Source organism: Blennius ocellaris (genome assembly GCF_963422515.1).
Source record: "Blennius ocellaris genome assembly, chromosome: 15".
Lineage (NCBI taxonomy): Eukaryota > Metazoa > Chordata > Actinopteri > Blenniiformes > Blenniidae > Blennius > Blennius ocellaris.
The window spans coordinates 23916686-23939589 of NC_137664.1; positions in this window are offsets into that span (position 1 = coordinate 23916686).

Genomic DNA, 22904 nt, shown 5'->3' on the forward strand with positions numbered 1-22904 from the left:
TAATAAAACAGCAAGTATGATTCCAAAAATTATATTTATTAACAATAAAAACAAATAAAACACAGATTCTAACTATCTGTATACAGCTGGGTGTGTGTAGGTGCGTGTGTGTGTGGCGAGGAAAGAGAGAGAGTTGGAGGGAGTGTGTGTGTGAGACGTGTGATGGAACTACAAAACAAGATGGCGGATCACAAGAAACTACATTCAAATGGCGGTTATCAGAGAGCAGGAGGTCTGTCCTGGGTCTCCACCATGTGCTGGAGAACAATGGAACAATAGAAGCTAGCCGTAGCATCTGCTTCCTGTGTGTCTCTGCTAAAGGACCATTTCTAGAATGAGTTTGTGTGAATGAGACTTGTTTTGGAAAACATCAGGAGTCGTCAGATGGTGTTCAGTTACTGTGTGATGTTGTCTTTGATGTGATATGTGTAGGATTGTGAGTTAACTAGTTAGTAAAGCAAAGATTAGCATGCAGACCCTGTGTCTGTGGAAGAGCTAACGTTGGTTTACAGGTTGATAACAGTGCCTAATATCATTATCAAAAGAACGCAGTCACTGTAACAGAACCAACACATCTTCATGAAAGTTAAACAGTTCTATGCATAGCATCAAGTTTGACTAATCTCAGGTAATGCCCAGTTGTTCCCACTTCCTTAAAGGAGTGCGGTTGTTGTCCTGCTGGAGGGAAGCTGGTGTCTTCTCCTGTAGTTAGCACCTCCTGCTAACTGTGGTTTGCTGGTTCTGCAGGCTGAGGAGAAGAAGATGGAGTTGATGTTTCAGGAGTCCTTCTTTACAGCCCCTGGTTGTTCCTTTTGTCCAGACTGAGGAGCTGGTCGCTCAGGTCTGTGATGATTTTCCTGCTGGTTCAGGAAAAACACAAAGAAGTTCTGTGAGGGTCCCTGGTCCCGTCCTGGAGGAACCAGTTGGTTTCCCTGGAGATCAGACTCTGGGTGCTGGTCTCTGGATCAGGGGAAGGTCTGACCCTCGTGGTCGGGTCAGCAGAAGAGTTGAGGAGTGACGGCCTCTGGTTGCTGGCCTCTCATGTTAGCTGTGTGCTAACGCTGGGTGAGTTGAGCTGCTGGGAGCAGCTCGTCAGCAACCCACCTACTTGGAGTTTACCTTGCAAGAGAGCCTGGAGGCTGGCTGAAGCCTTTTGTTGAACGTGTGAATTCAGAGGTGTCAAAGCCTGAGAGCTTCAACCAATCAGTGACTGGCTAAATGCATGGGGGAGAGTCTTGTGAGCAGAAAGGGGGGGAGGAAGGTCCTGCAGAAGGCCCTCCACCCCCACTGGGTGTGATGGTCAATCACATTCGTGGGTTAGACTGTGTCTCATGACAAATGAATATTGTCTCTAACCAAAAAAATGAACCAACTTTTTGTGGTCCTGCAGATCCCAACAATAGGCTGGGTCTACAGTGAAGAAGGGCCCCGTTGCAATGCGGGGTTCATATTTATACATCTGCATACGCCACCTCAACCTCACATTGGTCAGTTCCTTATGATGTATGCGTTGCTATGGTGAAGTTGTTATTCCTTTGTCTCCAAAACTGCTTAAAACTGGTTCTTCTCAGAGCTTGACGTTCCGTGGGACCAAATTGACCTCTGACCTCTTATCTGTTCCAATCTTACCTTAACCATGAATTGTGCAGAATGGAGCACTGAGGAGACATCGCCAACCAACTTGGAATGTCCCTGAACATTAATTTATAGTTTTGTTTTTCCCAATTTTAGCAGTGGGAGGAATCCCAGCTGTGTAGGAAGATAACAATACAATGTGTTCAGTTGTCCCACAGAAATCAAATGTTTAACTTTTATATTCCTTCACTGGCTTAAATGGATGAATAATTTTAAAACAGTAAAGGATAAAAATGTCTTATGATTACATGGATAGATGGTATATTAGCTTTATAAATATAAGTGACACGAATACTGGCCCTACTGACTAGTTCAATAATACAATATACTCTGTTACAGGTCACAACCATGAAGATGGAACATATGATAAAGGAAAGAAACACACTCTACGCTCAACTCCCCTGCATACAAAAAGTAAATAGTACCATCCAACTGTATTGTCCATGTTTATTCTGTTTGTCTACCATGTATTCATAAAAACTTTTAATAAAAATAAAGTACATTTGTTTCCGCCTGTAATCCATTAAAAAGACCTTGGTGAAAATGAGAAATAAGAAAAGACAAAACCATGTTGAATTGCAATTGTAGCTTTATTGATTGATAGAACAGAAGCACCGTGGAGATTAAATGATTCATTCACTTGATTTAAATCCCTTGAGAGTAATAATCAATTATTTAAAATTTTGTCTGAAAAGAAATCACAAAGTAAGTAAAGGTGGATCATTAAAGGCCAGATCCCTCGGTGGTGGTGGTGGGTTCCTCGGTGGTGGTGGGGTGATATCCGTTATGGTAGTACAGCAGGTAACTTTGGTAGTAGGGCATCAGGTTGTGGTGGTGGCTATACAGCACCTCTTGTATTTCTCGGAGGATGCATTGATGACGGTAGAAGAGCTGCATAAGCTCCTGCTGCCCGCACAGAGAAATGTGGATCTGATGGAGCAGCAGTTGTTGGTGGTGGACCATCAGGCACTGCTGGTAGTACAGCGGCAGCTGCTGGTGGTCGTCGATTGGCAGCCCTTCCTGTTGGAGCAGCAGATTCTGTTGGTAGTCAAGCAGCTGCAGATGCAGTTGGAAAATCGCCACTTGGTTTTGGAGGAGCAGCTGAAGGTTAATTGAAGCTGACACTAGCTTCAGTTGCACGAACAGAACTCTGAGTCTGGCCAGCAGTGCTGTTGATGGAGTGTAAACCGTAGTAGGTTCAGTGGTGGTTGTAGGTGGTTCAGTGGTGGTTGTAGGTGGTTCAGTGGTGGTTGTAGTAGGTCCAGTGGTGGTTGTGGTTGGCTCAGGGGTGGTTGTAGGTACTGCTGTGCAGAGCGGTGTTGTAGGAAAAAAACCTCCATCGATGAAAGGCAGCTGTCGCAGCTCACCGGCAATGTCGCACACGTTTGGACTTCCACAGCCTCCGATAGTGATCTGGTTGCCACCGACCAGAGCTGTGGATGAAAAGTTTCAGTTTTGGGGTCAAATCATTTCTTCATAAGACAAAACAAGACAAGACAAGACTAAATAAGATAAAATAAGATAAGATGGAGAAATTTACATTGTCACAGCAGCAAAGCAGGATGGGAGAATAAAATCACAGATTGTACAGGAAAAAAATAAAATAAAATCACAATAAAATTGGTAAAAAAAAAATATAGTACAGGAAAGTGAATCCAAAAACAGTTAGAAAAGAGCCAGTAACTTAGATGTGTGAGTAATATCATGCACACAGTGCATATAAGGGTGGATATGTTATTGCACGGTAAATAAATAAACATATTATTATTGTACAGAGGTAGAATGAATTGTTTGTGGGTTTGTTTTCATGATCTACTGGGAGCAGCTTGATTAAAGAGTCTGACTGCAACAGGAAGGAAAGACCTGCGGTGTTTCTCCACACACTGTGGGTGGTGAAGCCTGTCACTGAAGGAGCTGAAACAGCACCATGGAGGGGGTGGGTCACGACCGGTGAATATAAACTGATCCAAAGTATGTGAGAGTCCCTTGTATCAGTAGACATTGGTTGTTTTATCAGCAGTACTGAAGACTGCAGTTTCAAGTTTTTCAATTGTTGCATTTATCACATTGATTGGGCAAATCAGCACTGGATATCCAGAAAGAGCGCGCCGAGCGTGTCTGGTGGCCGGGTGGGTGATTGCAATCTCTTGAGAGGTCGCCATTTGGTGGACACGACACGTCAAGTTATTGCAGCTCCCTCCGAGCCCCCAGTGGTCACTTGAGTGCTTTCAACCTCTCGTCACGCCGCCATCCGGTGGTCGTATCGAGCCATTGCACTCACACTGTGTTGCCGCACGCCCTTAGTGGCCACGTGGGTCATTACACCAGACCGCTGAGGTTTGCCTCCCCCTGGTGGACATTGGTGGTCTTTACACTCACTCACCTCTCAGCCACACACACACTCGCCTCCTCCTCTATCTCGCTCTCTCTCACACACACACACACACACACACACACACACACACACACACACACACACACACACACACACACACACACACACACACACACACACACACACACACACACACACACACACACACTCTTTGCTGGCTTTTGTTTTGTCTTGTTCATTTGTTTTGTGCTGTTTTATGATTCTGCTTGATGTTTATTGACTAGATGTGATTCGTAGATTGATGATTTAGAACTTGACCTTTGTTAATAAACGCTTGATGTTTTTAGAGTGCTTTTCTGTGATGGTTGCTGGTTGTAACAATCTGTGCAATTCACTGCCTTTCTTCCTGTTTCATTTAAAGTGTGGTTATCAGTTCAACAAAGAATAATAACTTAACTAATTTAAATTAACTTTTCTTTTAAGACTTTGTTAAAATCCTAACTTCAGCTAGTGCCCCGATTTTGGCGATTGAGTAACGATGATATTAACTAATTAATAGTTCCAACGGTTTAAATCATTTCCAATGATTTTAACACTTAATTTAAGACACTTAAGGGTTGTTGGCTAATGAATGCAGGTTTATTGCTTGAATCACCCGCATTGCTTTTAAATCATTTTTGGTGTTTTAATTGCTTTTTGGTGTCAAATTACTCAAACTATTATTGATTGATTTATCACTCCGTTAACTTAACTACAACTTGAATTGTCCCTAAAGCTATTGACCACTGACTTTATTGCAGACAGATAATTAGTATGCTTTATTAATTAATAAACTAATAATTTATTCTATAAATAACAAGGATTGCTCCTTTATCATTTTCAGTGGTTTTCGTGCTTCCAACTTCTAGTTATCTGATATTATTAACGAATATATCACAAGCTTATTCAATTAATAATCCCAACTGCCTCAAACTCATTTTCAATTGTTTAGTACATTCAAGTAATGCCTTGTCTTAATTGATGAGCCACAGCTTTATTTATTTAAGACCAACTTCTTCATGATTACTCCTCTGATTGTCAGTAAATAAATAACCATTTGTTAATTAACAGTCGAGTCTAAATTACTTACACATGGCAAGTTACTTTAGTAATCTATTTCTTCCATAATCCATTATTTTGGTGGTTTTCTGCTTGTGAGCAGCAATTATCAATGGGTAAAGAGCATTTTACCTCAAATTGATGGTTTGTTTATATGTAAATTACTTCCGGTGGGTCAGAACGTTCCGGTAACCACTCACGACAGTAATTTGCATATTCCGATCGAACGCTGACCCCAACAGAGGTAACTTCAGGATTAACTCTGGTTTATTTTTCTAGACTAACTTCAGGATTAACTCTGGTTTATTCTTCTAGACTAACTTCAGGATTAACTCTGGTTTTCTCTTCTAGATTAACTTCAGGATTAACTGGCTTTCTCTTCGCGATTAACTTCAGAATTAACTCTGGCTTACTCTTCTAGATTAACTTCAGGACTAACTGGTTTTCGCTTGGAAATTAACTTCAGAATTAACTCTGGTTTACTCTTCTAGATTAACTTCAGGATTAACTGGTTTTCGCTTGGAAATTAACTTCAGAATTAACTCTGGTTTGCTCTTCTAGATTAACTTCAGGATTAACTGGTTTTCGCTTGGAAATTAACTTCAGAATTAACTCTGGTTTACTCTTCTAGATTAACTTCAGGACTAACTATGGTTTACTCTTCGAGATTAACTTCAGGATTAACTGGTTTGCTCTTCTAGATTAACTTCAGGATTAACTGGTTTTCGCTTGGAAATTAACTTCAGAATTAACTCTGGTTTACTCTTCTAGATTAACTTCAGGACTAACTATGGTTTACTCTTCGAGATTAACTTCAGGATTAACTGGTTTTCGCTTGGAAATTAACTTCAAGATTAACTCTGGTTTACTCTTCTAGATTAACTTCAGGATTAACTCTGGTTTTCTCTTCTGGATTAACTTCAGGATTAACTCTGGTTTTCTCTTTGAGATTAACTTCAGGATTAACTGGTTTTCTCTTCAAGATTAACTTCAGGATTAACTGGCTTTCTCTTCTCGATTAACTTCAGAATTAACTCTGGCTTACTCTTCTAGATTAACTTCAGGACTAACTGGTTTTCGCTGCTAAATAAAGACAGAAGAAATAAGACTGAGATTAAGCATGAATATGGTAACTATATATAAAAACATTCTAACATATTCCCCCTGTTTATCATATGTTATGCTTAATTTCTCACATCACTTGTAACCAACCACTTAAATATTGATTTTCAGCCACAAGATCATTTTCGCAAGAACACAAACATTTACACTCAGGTTTCTAATGTTTTACTGTTACTGGTAATCTCCAGGGTCAGGCACACAGAGTGAGAATGGCAGTGGAGACAGCCAGGGAGCCCAAAACAGACATAACAAGAGCTTTGTATCTCCCAAACATGTCAGCCCAACCATCTTTCATCTTTTTATTCAAAGTACGAAGACCCTCCAAGGCTCGTGCTCCATCCGCCGCCGCGCCGCCTGGAACAACAGCACAACACACCGTCACATGCTGACAACGAGACAATGTCCAAAAAGAAAATAAAAAAAATCAAAAGTACCTACTATCTAAGGCATCTGTTCCTGTCTCGACAATTATTTTCCCTAAAAATTTAAATGCAAACTAAGTATTTGTTTTTCCTTAAACAGTTATTTAAACTGAATTTATTAATATTAAACAATTGAAGTTGATCTTGTTGGCGGTGCAGCAACATCAGTTCAGGATCCACCTGCAACATCTCACATCAGATTAGACAATTTTATTAATGATCAACCACCAAAGAAATACTGACTTTAAATTATTGTCATTAGAATTTATTCTATGTGCTCCTTATTACCAAAAGTGTCTTTTGAAGATTATCTTTTAACTCTCATCATGTTTTTTTTATTGCTTTTATATATATTTATTGCCATTCCCCCTTTTATAACAGAAATAGAAAACATTAAATAATCTTTTACTTTTAATTTAACATTACTTTTAATTTAAAGTATTTCCCATTTATCCTTTATTCCATATCAACACCTAAGAGCATCTCTAGTTGGATCACTGTGCTCCTCCTGTTCTCCTCTGTCAGCGTCTCTCATGAGAACTGTCCTGGACAAAACATCGTCTCGTGAGAAGGTCATGTTTCCACCTCATTCTCCTCGTCTGTGGTATTTCTGATGTGTCACAACAATCTCTGCAGAGAACCCACGGTCTGTCCTGAAACTTCTTATCAGGCAGGTGGTGTTCACTTTGTACCACAAACAACGTCTGAGTCTGATGAGGGACTGGACAACGATGGTCAAGAGGATAAGAGGCTGAGGTGTGTTGGAATTGTCATCAATTCCGCGCGTCCGTTTGGTTATGAAGAAGAGTCGAACCGTTGTCTGGATGAATTGCAGGAGTCTTTATTGTACTGAATGCATTCAGGGCAACCATACATGCACTACAAGAGTACAGAATGGAAGCCCCGTACTTTGACGGAGCAGTAGATTTATAGAGCTAAGCATGGTCTCTTGACCTCGCGCGGACCCCTTATTTGGTCTCAGAAGGTATTTCATGCTTGTGATTGGTCACAGTCAGATAGTGGTCGCTACATGAGTCATTGCATACGTCATGGCAAAGGTAAAGTTTTTAGGGTAAACAAGAACTGGTTTGAGCCGGTTCTTCAAACCGAAAGTACCTGAGGTGAATGTGAGGACAGAGGTTAATAAGAGGACAGGGCTCTGACAATAAGAGGTAATACTGTGTTAACCCTTTCAATCCCCCTTTTGAGCTTATCAAAGCTCAACACAAGGAAATGTGCCTGAAAAATAAAGATACTAAAAAAAATATATATATATATCCTTTTTGGGCTTTGTCCAAAAATGTAACAATCACAACTGTCAAAACACCATTTTGAGACCTTATATTCAAGTAATTACTTCAAACATGATTATGATACTTCAATAGCGGAATAAACAACGCAAATGTGTAGAGAGAGAGAGAGAGAGAGAGAGAGAACTATGGAGGTGGTTTGGCACACCACTTGTTGGAGAGGAGCACTCCTTCTCGCTCTCTTGGTGAAGGGAGGTCTTGCACCTTTTCCTTTCTGGAGCTTCTTCCGACTTCTCGTCCCGCCGAAGATCAGGGTGGACTACCTGATCCTAGATGAGCCACCAGAGGATTATTCTGCCTCTTTTGTTGAGGTGGTCTTTGGTTCCTCAGCCGAGGAGGTCCGGTCCTGCTGGTCAGCAGGTGTTTCACGGCGTCCGGTCTCTTCAGCCGAAGAGGGAAGCGCCGTTGTCGTGTGGGATAGATGGTACAAGGTGTCTCCCTTTCCTTGGAGTCGGACTGCATGGGAGGTTCTTTCGGTGACAGCGAATGGTCCGGTCCAGCGAGGTTCAGACCACTTTCGTTTCAGGGATTTCAGGTACACCTGTCCTTTGGGCAGGGCTGGTTGTCCTGTGACGTCAGCGACTGCAGCTTCGTCTGGTTTCGGGTCACCTGGAAGATCAGAGAGTCTGCAGAATTGATTAGCAACTTCTCTCGCTTGTGCATTGATTTTTTCATTTGTGTACGTTACCAGTCGAGTCTGGGGACCTGGAAAAGGTCTACCCGTGCATGCCTCAAAAGGCGTCTGTGTCCTTGTCCCACTTAGGGACATTCTGACTGACATAAGTGCCAGTGGTAAAGCCTGCAGCCAGTTCATAGAGGTGGAGTGAACAATCTTTCCCAGTTTGTCCTTCAGAGTGCGGTTCATCCGTTCCACCAGTCCCTGAGACTGGGGATGATAAACCGATCCGAACCTATGTTTGAGTCCCAACATTTTCTCCACTAATTGAAGATGTTTGTTTTTGAAATGAGTTCCATTGTCTGATTGTATCACTCTGGGGAACCCGTGTTGCGGGATGTAATGGTTCACCAAACACTTGACCACTGTGTTGGCGTCTTCACGCCGAGCCGGATATGCCTCTGGCCACCCTGACCAGGCATCTGTTAGTACCAGAAGGTACCTTTGTCCATTAACTGGAATGAGCATGTCGGTGTAATCCATTACAACAAGTTGTCCTGGTTCTGTTACCTGGGTCTGAGCTCTTTTACCGGGCTCTGGTTTAGTCGTTGGTTTGGAATTGTACAGTGCACACGTCATACATTCAGACAACACATTTTGACATACTTGCAACATGTAGGGATGCCACCAACATTTTTCCAACCTCCTCCGAATTTCCTTCAGGTTTGAATGTGATGGACTGTGTGCTTCATGTATCAGTGTTATCAATGTGGATTGTGGGACTGCAATCTTTCCGTCTTTTCTCCATATGCCCTTCTCATCCTTTTTTGCACCTTTTGATATCCAGCCGGATAGTTCCTCCGGGGAAACCTGGTGCTGTTCCTGTTCAGGTTCTAATTCAGAAAGTGTTTCTGAGGTTCTTAGAACCATCTGGGTGTCAGCTGGTTGGTACCCGGCGGCCATTTTGGCTGCCCCATCAGCTGCACGGTTTCCTCGGGTAATGGGATCTATCCCATTTGTGTGTGCTTTACATTTAACAACAGCCACTTATTTTGGTAGGTTTATCGCTCGTAGAAGTCGGTGTATGTCTGGGAGATGTCTCACCTGTTCACCTCCAGCTGTAACAAAATCATTTCTGATCCATTCTGTCAGGGTTACATGTATTATTGTACAAACGTAAGCTGAGTCTGTGAAAATATTTACAGTGCAACCTTCAGCTAGCTCCAATGCTTCACACATTGCAACTACTTCTGCTCTTTGAGCCGATTGTTTCCCTTCAATCGTTTTGCTTACTTTTATGTACAAATAGCCAGTGTCTGGTTCCTGTTCTACCACTGCACATGCTGAAACTAGTTTGTTTACTGTAAGATCTCTGTGACAGCACCCGTCGGTGTAGAGTGTGAGGTCAGGGTTTGGGATGGGTGTCGTGTGCAGTCCGTCTCTGAGTTTGTTTTCTCGTAGAGTCAGTTCTGTACAGTTATGTGGTTTTCCTTCCAACACAGCGTCGGCCATATTGATTCCTTCATGTGTCCATGTGATGTGTGATTGTGTCAGCGCTTTGTCAATGTCTGTTTGTCGTTTTGATGTCATTGTGAAAGCTTTGCTGTCCACTAACTGAACTAGCTCATGTGAGCAGTGTATAGTCAGTGGATGTTGCATAACAACATGTGCTGTTTTTTGTAGTAATCGAGTTGTTGCTGATGCCAGAGCTTCACACAGGGCGTGTCGTGCCTCATATTGTTCATATGGTGTGGAGATGTACATTAGGACCTTTCTCTCTCCCCCTTGCTTCTGGTGCAACACACCAGAAGCACTGTTTGTTTTTGCTGAAACATCAAGGTGAAAAGGAAGTGTATAGTCAGGGAGAGCAGCATCAGCAGCAGAAGAAAGAAGTTGTTTAAGCGAGACAAACGCTCGTTCAGTATGTATGTCCCAGTCCAGCTTAGCAGTGAGGTTTCTCATGCCTTTTTCGTTTACCAGGCGCCGCAAGGTATGTGTGCGTTCCGCGTAGTCTGGGACATGGAATCTGGAGAAGTTGCACAAACCCAAGAAAGAAAGCATTTGTTTGACATTTTCAGGTTTAGGATGGGAAAGAACAGCACAGCGGTGAGATGACAGCATGCCAGAGCCGTTACAGGAGACTTCTCGTCCAAGAAAAGTCACGCGTGAGCGAGCACATTGCAGTTTGTCACGGGAACATTTCAGACCTGAAGCGTTAAGATGAAGTAGGAGATTGTGAGTTGCAGTGAGAGCAGATTCTTCAGTCGGTGCGGCCAGGAGGATGTTGTCCACATACTGGATGAGGAGGACACCCTCCGAGAGTGACAAAGGAGACAGAACCTTACGGAGAACCGCATTGAAAATGCCAGGAGACAGAACAAACCCTTGGGGCAGACGCGTGTAGGTGTACTGAACTCCCTCCCACGTGAATGCCACCATGAGCTGAACCTGCGAGGAGATTGGGACCAAAAAGAAAGCATTAGCAAGGTCAATGACAGTGAAAAATCTGTGTTCAGGGGTCAGTTGAGACAAGGCAGTAAATGGGTTAGGGGTTGGGAGAACAGGCGTGGTTACGTGCGCATTCACAGCTCGAAGGTCATGGACCATCCTGTACTTTCCTGGGCCTTTCTTTACTGGAAGCAATGGCGTGTTCCATGGAGAAGGCTCTGTCGTTGGTTGGAGTACGCCAGCCATCAAAAGGTTATCGATGGTACCTTGAATTGCTAACCTGGCTTCATTTGGGATCGGATACTGACGTTCCCACACCGGGGTGGGGTCGTGTTTCCAGGTCACCGGAGTAGTCTGGACATGTCCGACATCGTCTTTTCCTGTGGACCAAACAGATTCGGGCACGGAAGACAACAACGTTGCAGTGTGTTCGGAGTCAGTGGTTTCACGGCCATGTGATCATGGGAGAAGATGATGTTCATAAATTACAGAGAATGTTGTGAGATGTGGGGGAACGGGGATGCGATAAGCCTGCAAGGATTTGGAATACATAAGGTCCAATCTGGTGGTTGTACACCAGTCTGTGGCCTTTTCACAGTCTGCTGCAAAAGGCCCTAGATCTTTGGCGGTGTGTTTGGGGCTAATTAGCAGTGTGACGTGTGGTGCACAGGGTACCATGGGTGGGGGTGGTGTCCGCATCATATACCACTCCCGTTGTTCTGTTGTGAGCGAGATGGATAAGCATGCACCCGGCGGACCTACTACCAGGTAGGTCGGGGTCATGGAGTCCATCGAGTCTGCAAGAGATTTGTCAAATTCATCCAAATAACAAGTGTCATCACATCTGTCATAGTACATAGTGCAATGCAGAGGGTCAGGAGGAGGTCTCAGGGGAGAGAGAGTCATCATCCATGGCGTCCAGCTGTTGACAAAATCAGTGACAGACCTCCAGTTAGGTGCGGTAATCTGCACAGCAGCCCAGTAGATGTCAGCAACTTGAGTCGAGTTGCTGGTTTCCCACAACGGGAGCATAAGGGCAGCCACATCATCTGAGCAGTTCAATAAAGTTCCATCAGGCAATGTCATTTGAATGCCGGCAGAATGGCATTTCAGCAAAGGTGTGAACACGGCCAGCAGGTCTCTTCCCAGGAGGTTTACTGGACACTGAGGAGCATATACAAAAGAACAGGAGTGTGTCTGTGCACCTTTGTGAGGAGGGGTTTTGTGAATTTGCAGGAAGTTGATTGACCCTCAAAACCAGTGAGTTCAATAGATCTTTTGGAGAGAGCAGCCTGGCGTGGCAGTTCGTTCAGAGTGGATGTTCCAGCACCTGTGTCCACCATAAAAGAAAATTGTTGTTCACCGACTGTCATAAGAACTCTGGGTTCCTGCAACCCAGGTTCCGGAACTGGTTCCGGGCCCCGTCATTGTGGATAACTGCCTTCTCGCGGCGGTTGCTGTTGCTGCGGGGGCATGTGTTGTTGGGCAGGAGCCTCCCATGTGCCTGTCGGCCATGACGGTTGTGGTGGCATGAAATGAGGTTGCATCACCTGATTCTGACCAGCAGGTGGCGGCATCCGTGGAGGACCTCTCCAGCCAGATGCACGGCCTCTCCCCCTTTGCTGGTTGTTTTGCGGGCAGTTCCGGGAGATGTGGCCAACCTGACCACATACCCAGCAGACGGCGGTGCTGTAATCAACACCTCCAGGTGTCATCTGTCGTTGTGGCGCCGGATAACGACCTCCTCCCCGTCCACCAAAACCTCCGCGACCCTGAAACATCACACTAGACCTCACAGGTATTATTGAAGCACTTGAATCGTCAATTTGGGTCGGAGGGGATTCTTTAGGCCTAACTGGAGCCTGTACTTTCTGTTCCTTTTTTAGCTGCATGTGAAGCAATTTTTTCTGATGGATTTCAGTTTCCTTGCCTTCCTTGCGGTTTTGATCTACATATCTTTTTAAGTGATGTGTGACGTGCAACTTCCATGTTTTCAGCGGACGGGCGTTGTGTTCGGGGTCGTCTTGTAGCTTAGTAAGAACCTGTGACGGGAGTCCCTTCTCTACTCCTAGTTTATACATGAGTCCGGTGGTTGCATCCTTTGAGGGGTGTGAACCTGTTTTAATAATAAATTCACTCTCCGTTCGTTGTATAAACTCATCAGCGGACTCATTGTTTTTTTAGTTCAAAAGTGAGATCCTCCACTGAACAGGGAGGAACAGGGAAGACGTCCTCGAGGGCTGCTGTAAGGGAAGTGAAGAATGTTGTGGTCAACTGAGTATCGAGAGACAGACTTCCTAAGCCTGAGCGGCTAACCACTGCTTCAAACTGTGTCTGAGTGCAAGCTCTGCCTATGGCTCCTTTCATGTCCCCCCATGCAAGTGTCATGCCGGTGCAATGTTTCAGTACCCCATTCAACCAGCGGAGGCCCCCCTCCGCGATGGGAGGTAGGGCATCCACTATGCCCTGTACTTCTAAGAAAGTCCAGGCCTTGTACGTGCTCACCTGACCATTGGGTCCCATTTTCGTGAACAGCGGAAATTGACTACCTTTGTCGCCTGCAGGTTGTTTTTTTTTTAGACTCATGTCATGTCGCCGTGGTGTGCGTGATGTAGATTGGGAATCGTCTCCCCATTCTGTGCTTTGTTCGTCGTTGTCGCTATCTGCGTCAGTCTCCGGCTGCTTCATCCTAACCCGTCGTTGCCGCAATGACTGCTGTAATGAAGCAAGGAGTCCCTGTGAGTCTGGTCGATTACGTGGAGTCTCAGTCTGGGATTGTGATGGTGTGAGCGCTGGGGTCAGAGGTGGTTGTGGTCGGCGGGGGTTGTCAGAGGGAGTCAGGGGACGGGAGGAATGAGCGGGGAGGGGGCACGGTGAGAGGTCAGGAATGCTGTCAAAAGACGCTGTCGGGGCCGAAAGGTGGTCAAGAGGGTAGGAGGTCTGGGGACAAGTCAGGGTTGATGGTTGTCTGTCTCGTGTTTTGGGTTTGGCATCTGGGGTGGGTGCCAGTAGGTATGGGTAAATTGGATCGGCTGAAAGCTTTAATCTTGGCTGAACTGGTGGCTTTTCAATCACGTATCTACCCGTGGGAGCCCCTTTGTCATGAAGTTCTCCTTTTAACACTCCACTCGTAATTTCAAATGTGGGCATGCAGGTGGTTCGGAATGGATTGAACGGATTGGGTGGAATGTCTGACTGTGGTAGTTCGTACTGAGGTGGAGGATCGGTGTTGACGTGTGGTGCAGGTAATGTGGGGTACAGTCCAGAGGAGGGCGGCATTGCATCAACATTAAAAGCAGGAAGCTCGCTGAGACAGACAGCCGGCGCGCTGAGGGGAGCTCCCCCTCCCTTCTCACTCCGTCTCTTTTCCTCTCCCTCTGAGTCTTCTATTTTTTTTACTTCTGCATCTGACTTTCCCTTACAATTTATTTCACACACCAGTGCAGTCATGTACAAATTCCTCACAATGCCTTTCCACTCATTGATCTTACTATGCGATACTCTCCTTTTTCTCGCACCCCGAGAGAATCCGACCAGTCCCTTTTCTTTCAAAGATTTCAGCTTTTTCAAGTAACATTGTTCAGCTTTACTGCATATTCCCATCAAACATCTACTTGAACCTTTCCGAGGTATCCAACCCCCTTTACCCATCTCCTCAAACCAATCTTCTGCTTTTTTTCTAACCTTGTCTCGTTCTCTCTTGGTGTAATTACCCGCATACATATTCACCGCATTCTTGAATTGTGTTTCAAGATTCTGTCCATTTTCGTTATCTACAACATCATATATGTCGAACCAGTCCTCTTCCCTGTCAAATTCACCTTCCATCTTATCTCTTTTTTTTTTTTTACTTCACGAGACCCAGCCGTCACGTAACTTCAAGCCCAAATTTCTACACGAATACAATTACTTTGAATCTGACCGTGACTCGCAACACGGATATCTTTTCCTGCCCTCCGCGTATGGGCCGGTCATACAATAATCTGGTCAAGATCTGCAGTTATTTTCCTGCCCACTGCTGGACGACCACAATACAAATTAATTCACACAATAATCTGGTCAAGATCTGCAATTATTTTCCAGCCCACTGCTGGGCGACCGCAATACAAATTATTTCACACAATAATCTGGTCAAGATCTGCAGTTATTTTCCTGCCCACTGCTGGGCGACCGCAATACAAATTATTTCACACAATAATCTGGTCAAGATCTGCAGTTATTTGTTTTCCTGCCCACTGCCAGGCGACCCATAATACAACTTTTCCCCAATTTCCCATTCAAATAGACAACAGTATTTTATCAAAATTACAGATTACTTATCTCAACACACTGGAAGAGGACCTTGAATTTTTGAAGGATAATACCTTCTTACCTTTTATTTAGGTGGCCGGCCCAAGATCGTCTATCAGTGTGAAGAAGGTTTTCATCCAAAGTATTTACCTCTTCATCACGTCGGGGTCACCAAATTGTTGGAATTGTCATCAATTCCGCGCGTCCGTTTGGTTATGAAGAAGAGTCGAACCGTTGTCTGGATGAATTGCAGGAGTCTTTATTGTACTGAATGCATTCAGGGCAACCATACATGCACTACAAGAGTACAGAATGGAAGCCCCGTACTTTGACGGAGCAGTAGATTTATAGAGCTAAGCATGGTCTCTTGACCCCGCGCAGACCCCTTATTTGGTCTCAGAAGGTATTTCATGCTTGTGATTGGTCACAGTCAGATAGTGGTCGCTACATGAGTCATTGCATACGTCATGGCAAAGGTAAAGTTTTTAGGGTAAACAAGAACTGGTTTGAGCCGGTTCTTCAAACCGAAAGTACCTGAGGTGAATGTGAGGACAGAGGTTAATAAGAGGACAGGGCTCTGACAATAAGAGGTAATACTGTGTTAACCCTTTCAGGTGACAGTCCGAGGATGCATCAATAGGTTTAATTATCATCATTAGAATTCAAAGGGAATGGCTTTGCCCGTCGCATTAGTTTGACTTTAAACAGGTAAAAAACCGTAAAACTAGTTATTTTCATATCTCTTGGTTGGTTCATTTATTGGTTTATTAACTTTGTTCATACACTTTTTCCTGTAGAAAGTTGAATCACTAAATTTGGAGTTTGAAAGTATTGCCCTGGTGGTGGTCTGTTTAAATTGCATCTGATGGTTTATTATTTGGACTTTTATTTCAGTTCTTTGATATTAATTGTTATGAGACCCACAGGATCTATTTCTGAAACTTTTACTCCTAGTAAGTAAGTAAGTAAGTAAAATTTATTTATAAAGCGCTTTTCACAGAAAAAAATCGCAAAGTGCTGTACAGGAGAAAAGGTAAAAAACAACAATATAAAATGTTGTGTGTAAAATTTAAGTGACACTAGTGAAAAAATACCCATCAACCAAAAGCTCTTCTAAATAAACATGTTTTCAAATCCTTTTTAAATGAGACGACAGAGTCTGCCAGGTAGACAGTATTAACTAGAACCTGTTCTGTTAGTTCTTTTAACTAAACCTGCTGGTTGGAAGTGATAACTTTAATTTAATTTAATTTAATCAATTTATATTAACCATGTTTCTTTTCACTTATTTTACTTGTTAGATTAAATCTACATCAGTTAAAAAACACTATTTTAGAATAATGGCTGGTAGTGTGTTTGATCTGGTTTGGTTTCTTTCGCTGTGTTGAGGCGGTTCCCACAGGAACCACACTAAGGCAAAAAGCATTATTGCGATTGCTACGACGGTTAGGGTCCGGAGGACCACACAACCGTTTGACTTTGTCATTACTGCTCAGTTCGGCTTCCGCTAAGTCACTTCACGGCTTGTAATGGTTCTTCTGCTGACTTTCAGGTCTACCCAGGCTCTAAACGTCTGAATCCACCCTATTATCAGTCTTTTGCTCGCTAGGTGGGATCGGAGACTCAGCAGTGATGACTTTTTATAATGTGATAAATGTATCCAAGTTTGCCTTTCTGCTATTTTGAATATTTTTCCACTAAACCAGCTCTCTATGGACAAAAAGCACAACGATTTTTTATTTTATTTTATTTTGTTCTAAATTTTCTGATACCTTCTATGTGAATTTGTTTACCGAATGGCTTCCATTATCGCTGTAAATTGTTTTTGCTATTCCGTATGTTGGGATTATAATTTTTGCAAAGTGCTTTTGCTAGTGTTACAGAATCTGGATGTTATGTTGGAAATAGTTCTATCCATTTAGAAAATGCATCTATTATCACTATTCTGGTTTTGGAAATGTACCTCCTTTTTTGTTTTCTGTTTTACACAGATTATACATACTGCTAAAAAAAATACATTTTTTTTTATTTAGTAAGAATTGATGATATTATTAGTGTACCATCCCTCCTGTTGAGGCATGGCGAAGCCCATGGCTCATTATTGCTGCTTATTTATATAGTGGTTTTGGTAGAGTAGGTTTTCCTTTTGGTCAGAAATAGAAAATCTCTTTCTGCTGTGCTACATTTTTTATTTATTTATTTATTTTTCATTCTATTTTCTTATCCAATATTGTTAAATCTGATTTAGTTAGATGCACCTTTTAAATCTGGTCAAGGATGTACGTTTTTGGTAAACAGTCAAACTGTCATGTCTCGCATGATAAGATAGTTTGTTTTGACGTAATATCACAGACAAATACTAGCCAGATTATTTTGTTTCTGCAAAGGTAACAATCTATTATCTTAAAAAATTGAGAATAATTTGATCAGTTTCTTATTTTTTTATTTCTTGTTTGAGGTTTTGTTTTTTTGTAAGCTGACTCTTTCCAAACTTCATCTAAATGTTTAGTCTAGTTTTAGTCACCATGTTAGTTTAGTTTAGTTTCACTAATCTCCATCCATCCATTGTCTACCGCTTTATCCGGGGCCGGGTCGCGGAGGCAGCAGTCTGAGCAGAGTTGCCCAGACTTCCCTCACCCCAGACACTTCCTCCAGCTCCTCCGGTGGCACCCCAAGGCGTTCCCAGGCCAGCCGAGAGACATAGTCCCTCCAGCGTGTCCTGGGTCTGCCCCGAGGCCTCCTACCGGAGGGACATGCCCGAAACACCTCCCTCGGGAGGCGTCCGGGGGGCATCCGAAATAGATGCCCGAGCCACCTCAGCTGGCTCCTCTCGATGTGGAGGAGCAGCGGCTCTACTCCGAGCTCCTCCCTGGTGACTGAGCTCCTCACCCTATCTCTAAGGGTACGCCCAGCCACCCTACGGAGGAAGCTCATTTCAGCCGCTTGTATCCAGGATCTCGTTCTTTCGGTCATTGCCCATACTTCATGACCATAGGTGAGGGTAGGGACAAAGATCGACCGGTAAATCGAGAGCTTTGCTTTTTGGCTCAGCTCCTTCTTCACCACGACAGACCGATACAACGTCCGCATAACTGCAGATGCCGCACCGATCCGCCTGTCGATCTCACGCTCCTTCTTTCCCCTACTCGTGAACAAGACCCCAAGATACTTAAACTCCTCCACTTGGGACAAGGGCACTCGACCGACCTGGAGGGGGCAAGCCACCTTTTTCCGGTCGAGAACCATGGCCTCGGATTTAGAGGTGCTGATCCTCATCCCAGCTGCTTCACACTCGGCTGCGAACCGCGTCAGTGCGCGCTGGAGATCCAGGCTTGATGGGGCCAACAGGACCACATCATCCGCAAATAGCAGAGATGAGATTCTGTGGTCCCCAAACCGGACCCCCTCCAGCCCCCGGCTGTGCCTAGAAATTCTGTCCATATATATGATGAACAGAACCGGTGATAAAGGACACCCCTGCCGGAGGCCAACGTGCACAGGGAACAGGTCCGACTTACTGCCGGCAATGCGAACCTGACTCCTGCTCCGGGAATACAAGGACCGAACAGCCCTCAACAAGGGACCCCAGACTCCGAACTCCCGGAGCACCCCCCACAGGACATCTCGGGGGACGCGGTCGAACGCCTTCTCCAGATCCACAAAACACATGTGGACTGGTTGGGCGAACTCCCACGAACCCTCAAGCACCTGGTGGAGGGTATAGAGCTGGTCCAGTGTTCCACGACCAGGACGAAAACCGCATTGTTCCTCTTGGATCCGAGGTTCGACTAACGGCCGGACCCTCCTCTCCAGTACCCTGGAATAGACTTTCCCGGGGAGGCTGAGGAGTGTGATCCCTCTGTAGTTGGAACACACCCTCCGGTCCCCCTTCTTGAAGAGAGGGACCACCACCCCGGTCTGCCAGTCCAGAGGTACTGTCCCCGTCCGCCACGTGATGTTGCAGAGACGAGTCAGCCACGACAGTCCCTGCACATCCAGAGACTTAAGGAACTCTGGGCGAATCTCATCCACTCCCGGTGCCCTGTCACCGAGGAGCTTCGCAACAACCTCGGTGACTTCAGCTTGGGAAATGGACGAGTCCACCTCTGAGAACCCAGTGTCTGCTTCCTCAATGGAAGACGTGGTGGTGGGATTGAGGAGGTCCTCGAAGTATTCCTTCCACCGCCCAACAATGTCCCCAGTTGAGGTCAACAGCTCCCCACTTCCACTGTAAACAGTGTTGGTGGAGAACTGTTTCCCCCGCCTGAGGCGCCGGACGGTTTGCCAGAATTTCCTCGAGGCCGATCGAAAGTCCTCCTCCATGGCCTCTCCGAACTCCTCCCAGACCCGAGTTTTTGCCTCCACCACAGCCCGGGCTGCAGCTCGCTTGGCCTGCTGGTACCTGTCGATTGCCTCGGGAGTCCTATGAGCTAACAGTGCCCGGTAGGACTCCTTCTTCAGCTTGACGGCATCCCTTACTTCCGGTGTCCACCACCGGGTTCGGGGATTTCCACCACGACAGGCGCCAGAGACCCTGCGGCCACAGCTCCGAGCAGCAGCTTCGACAATGGAAGTGGAGAACATGGTCCACTCGGACTCATTGTCTCCAACCTCCCTCGGGATCTGTGAGAAGCTCTCCCGGAGGTGGGAGTTGAAGGCTGCGCGGACGGAGGGCTCAGCCAGATGTTCCCAGCAGACCCTCACAACACGTTTGGACCTGCCGAGTCTATCCGGCCTCCTCCCAGTCCAGCGTATCCAACTCACCACCAGGTGGTGATCAGTTGACAGCTCTGCCCCTCTCTTTACCCGAGTGTCCAAGACACGCAGCCGGAGATCAGATGACACGACCACAAAGTCTATCATTGACCTCCGGCCTAGGGTGTCCTGGTGCCACGTGCACTTATGGACACCCCTGTGCTCCAACATGGTGTTCGTTATCGTCAAACTGTGACTAGCACAGAAGTCCAATAACAGAACACCACTCGGGTTCAGATCGGGGAGGCCGTTCCTCCCAATCACCCCCTTCCAAGTCTCGCTGTCATTGCCCACGTGGGTGTTGAAGTCCCCCAGGAGAACAATGGAGTCCCCAGTTGGAGCACTATCCAGCACCCCTCCCAGGGACTCCAAGAAGGTTGGGTACTCTGAACTGCTGTTCGGTGCATAGGCCGAGACAACAGTCAGAGACCTGTCCCCTACTTGTAGGCGTAGGGACGCAACCCTCTCGTTCACCGGGGTGAACTCCAACACATGGCGGCTGAGCTGTGGGGCAATAAGCAAGCCCACTCCAGCCCGCCGCCTTACACCGCGGGCAACTCCAGAGAAGTGGAGTATCCAGCCCCTGTGGAGGAGTTGGGTTCCAGAGTCCAACCTGTGAGTGGAGGTGAGCCCGACTATATCTAGACGGTATCTCTCAACCTCCCTCACAAGGGGATCGGGTCGTCGAGGCCCCTGCCGTCGACTCCCACCCAATCCACACTGCACCCGACCCCTACGGCAGCCTCTGTGGGTGGTGGGCCCACAGGAGGATGAGGAGGAGGGGCCCGCGTCGTCCCTTCGGGCTGAGCCCAGCCGAGTCCCGCGGGCAAGAACCCGGCCACCAGGCGCTCGCGTGCGAGCCTCCACCCCGGGCCTGGCTCCAGGGTGTGGGGGAGGTTTCACTAATCTATTGTTGATTTTATAAACCATTTAATTCCTGGACCTCTGTAAAAGGTCTTAAATTTCATTGCACACATCAAATTCTAATTTTGATCCCCTCAAGTTTAAACTAATCTCTACTTGTTCCTACTAAAATGTTCAACACTGTGTATTTAAATCCCTTTATTCTCCCACTATGTGTGTGTGTGTGTGTTCTCATGGTACGACCTTGGCACGCTGAAGTGTATTTTACGTCGCGACACGGCATGTTCGTCATTACGTTGAGAGTTTCCATGTTTGTAGTCCAATCTACCGCCTCCACAGCCTCTCATTCCTCCACCAGCAAAGTTTGGTAGAAGCAGAGTAGAGATCGGAGCTGTGGATTCTGTTTTCATTCAATGTCCTTGGTCTCCATAACAGCTGTTTGATGAGGAGCTCTGATTTATGCATATACACCCAAAGTATTTGTTAAAGGATTCCTTTATTGATTCATTTATTTAATCATTTTATTTTATTCAGTTAATTTAGCAATTTTGTTTATAGATTTTTTAAGTTTAAATTCCAAATAACTTAAGTTTACTTTAGATAAGTTTATTTCCTCACTAAACACACTAAAGTAGTCCCGACACATTACTTAGAGCAGCTTTGTTTTGTTTTTGTGTTATCTCGTCTAAGGCCGTTCAGTGTGGAGACGTGTCTCCTGCACACACACTGAACACACACACACACACACACACACACACACACAAACACACAAAAACACAAACACACACATACACACACACACACAAAAACACACACACTTGTACTTTAAGTTGTATAATTAATTTTACACACTCTTCTGATTGCAGTTTTCGTTTAAATCCGTATTTCTTTTGCTTTACTGTTTTCCCACAATTTCACCTGATGAGTCAGCAATAAGAGGTTTTTTACTCCCCAGATAGAGCTCAGTTGACACCGTGAGGTTTTACTGATCGTCTGGGTTTCGAAAATAATTTCTCTTCATACACACAGTCTTTTGGTCAGTCACACAGTCACTCGAGTACTTTTTGTTTTTATTTATATAACGCATACCATTTTTATGTGCTGTCATAAACTTTTTGCATATTTTTAGGATCCTTTTTACTTTTTTCTTTAATTGCATTTTGTAAAGCTGTTATTTATTTATTTATTTATTTGTGTATTGAGACTCCCGTCGAAGTCGTATTTTGCGATCCAATTATCCAAATGTTTTACATTGTCTTGGCTGCAGCGTTCTACATATTTACAATCTTTACAAGTTAATTTATCGCGCGGTTTAGGTTTTTTGGTGTTCCCTTGTCCCATTTTGTTTTTAAATTTGGACGGACCGTACTACTTGGGGTAGTCTATGGTACCGTTGGTCAACCTGTCAACAGGGTAGTGGTTAATTTTTTACTGATCGTGGTAATTCTCACTTCAACCCTTTCAGGTGGAGAATTCTTGCCTGTGCATCCACGCCAGCCCACTACTTACTTTCCTGTTGTTTTAAATGGTGGCTGCAACCTAGTGGTTCACAGTCCACCCACTCATTCAACATGCACACTTTTAGTTTCTTTCTTACGGAATTTTCGGTGACGCTCAACCGTGGACTCCGCCGTCCGTTTTTAGTGTGAACTATTCTCAGGCGTCCACTACCTCAGCGCCTTTTTATTTACGGAATTTTCGGTAACGCCGCAACCGTGGACTCCGACGTCCGGTTTTAATGTGAACTATTCTCAGGTGTTCATTACCTCAGCGTTTTTAGTTTTACCTGTCAGAGTCTAGAATTCACAGGGTTTTACTATCCTGCAACCCTCAGTCGCACATTTTTCTTTTTAACCCAAAACAATGCTCACCCGTCGGAGTCTTTTCCTCTCGCCGTTGGATGCCTTCAACCTGCGGGTCCCAGCACACGAAGCAGTGTCAGTTCCTGGAAAAGGTGCTGGGTCTCACCTAGTGAGGCCCGCCACGGCCGTGGGCTTGCTGGCGACGAC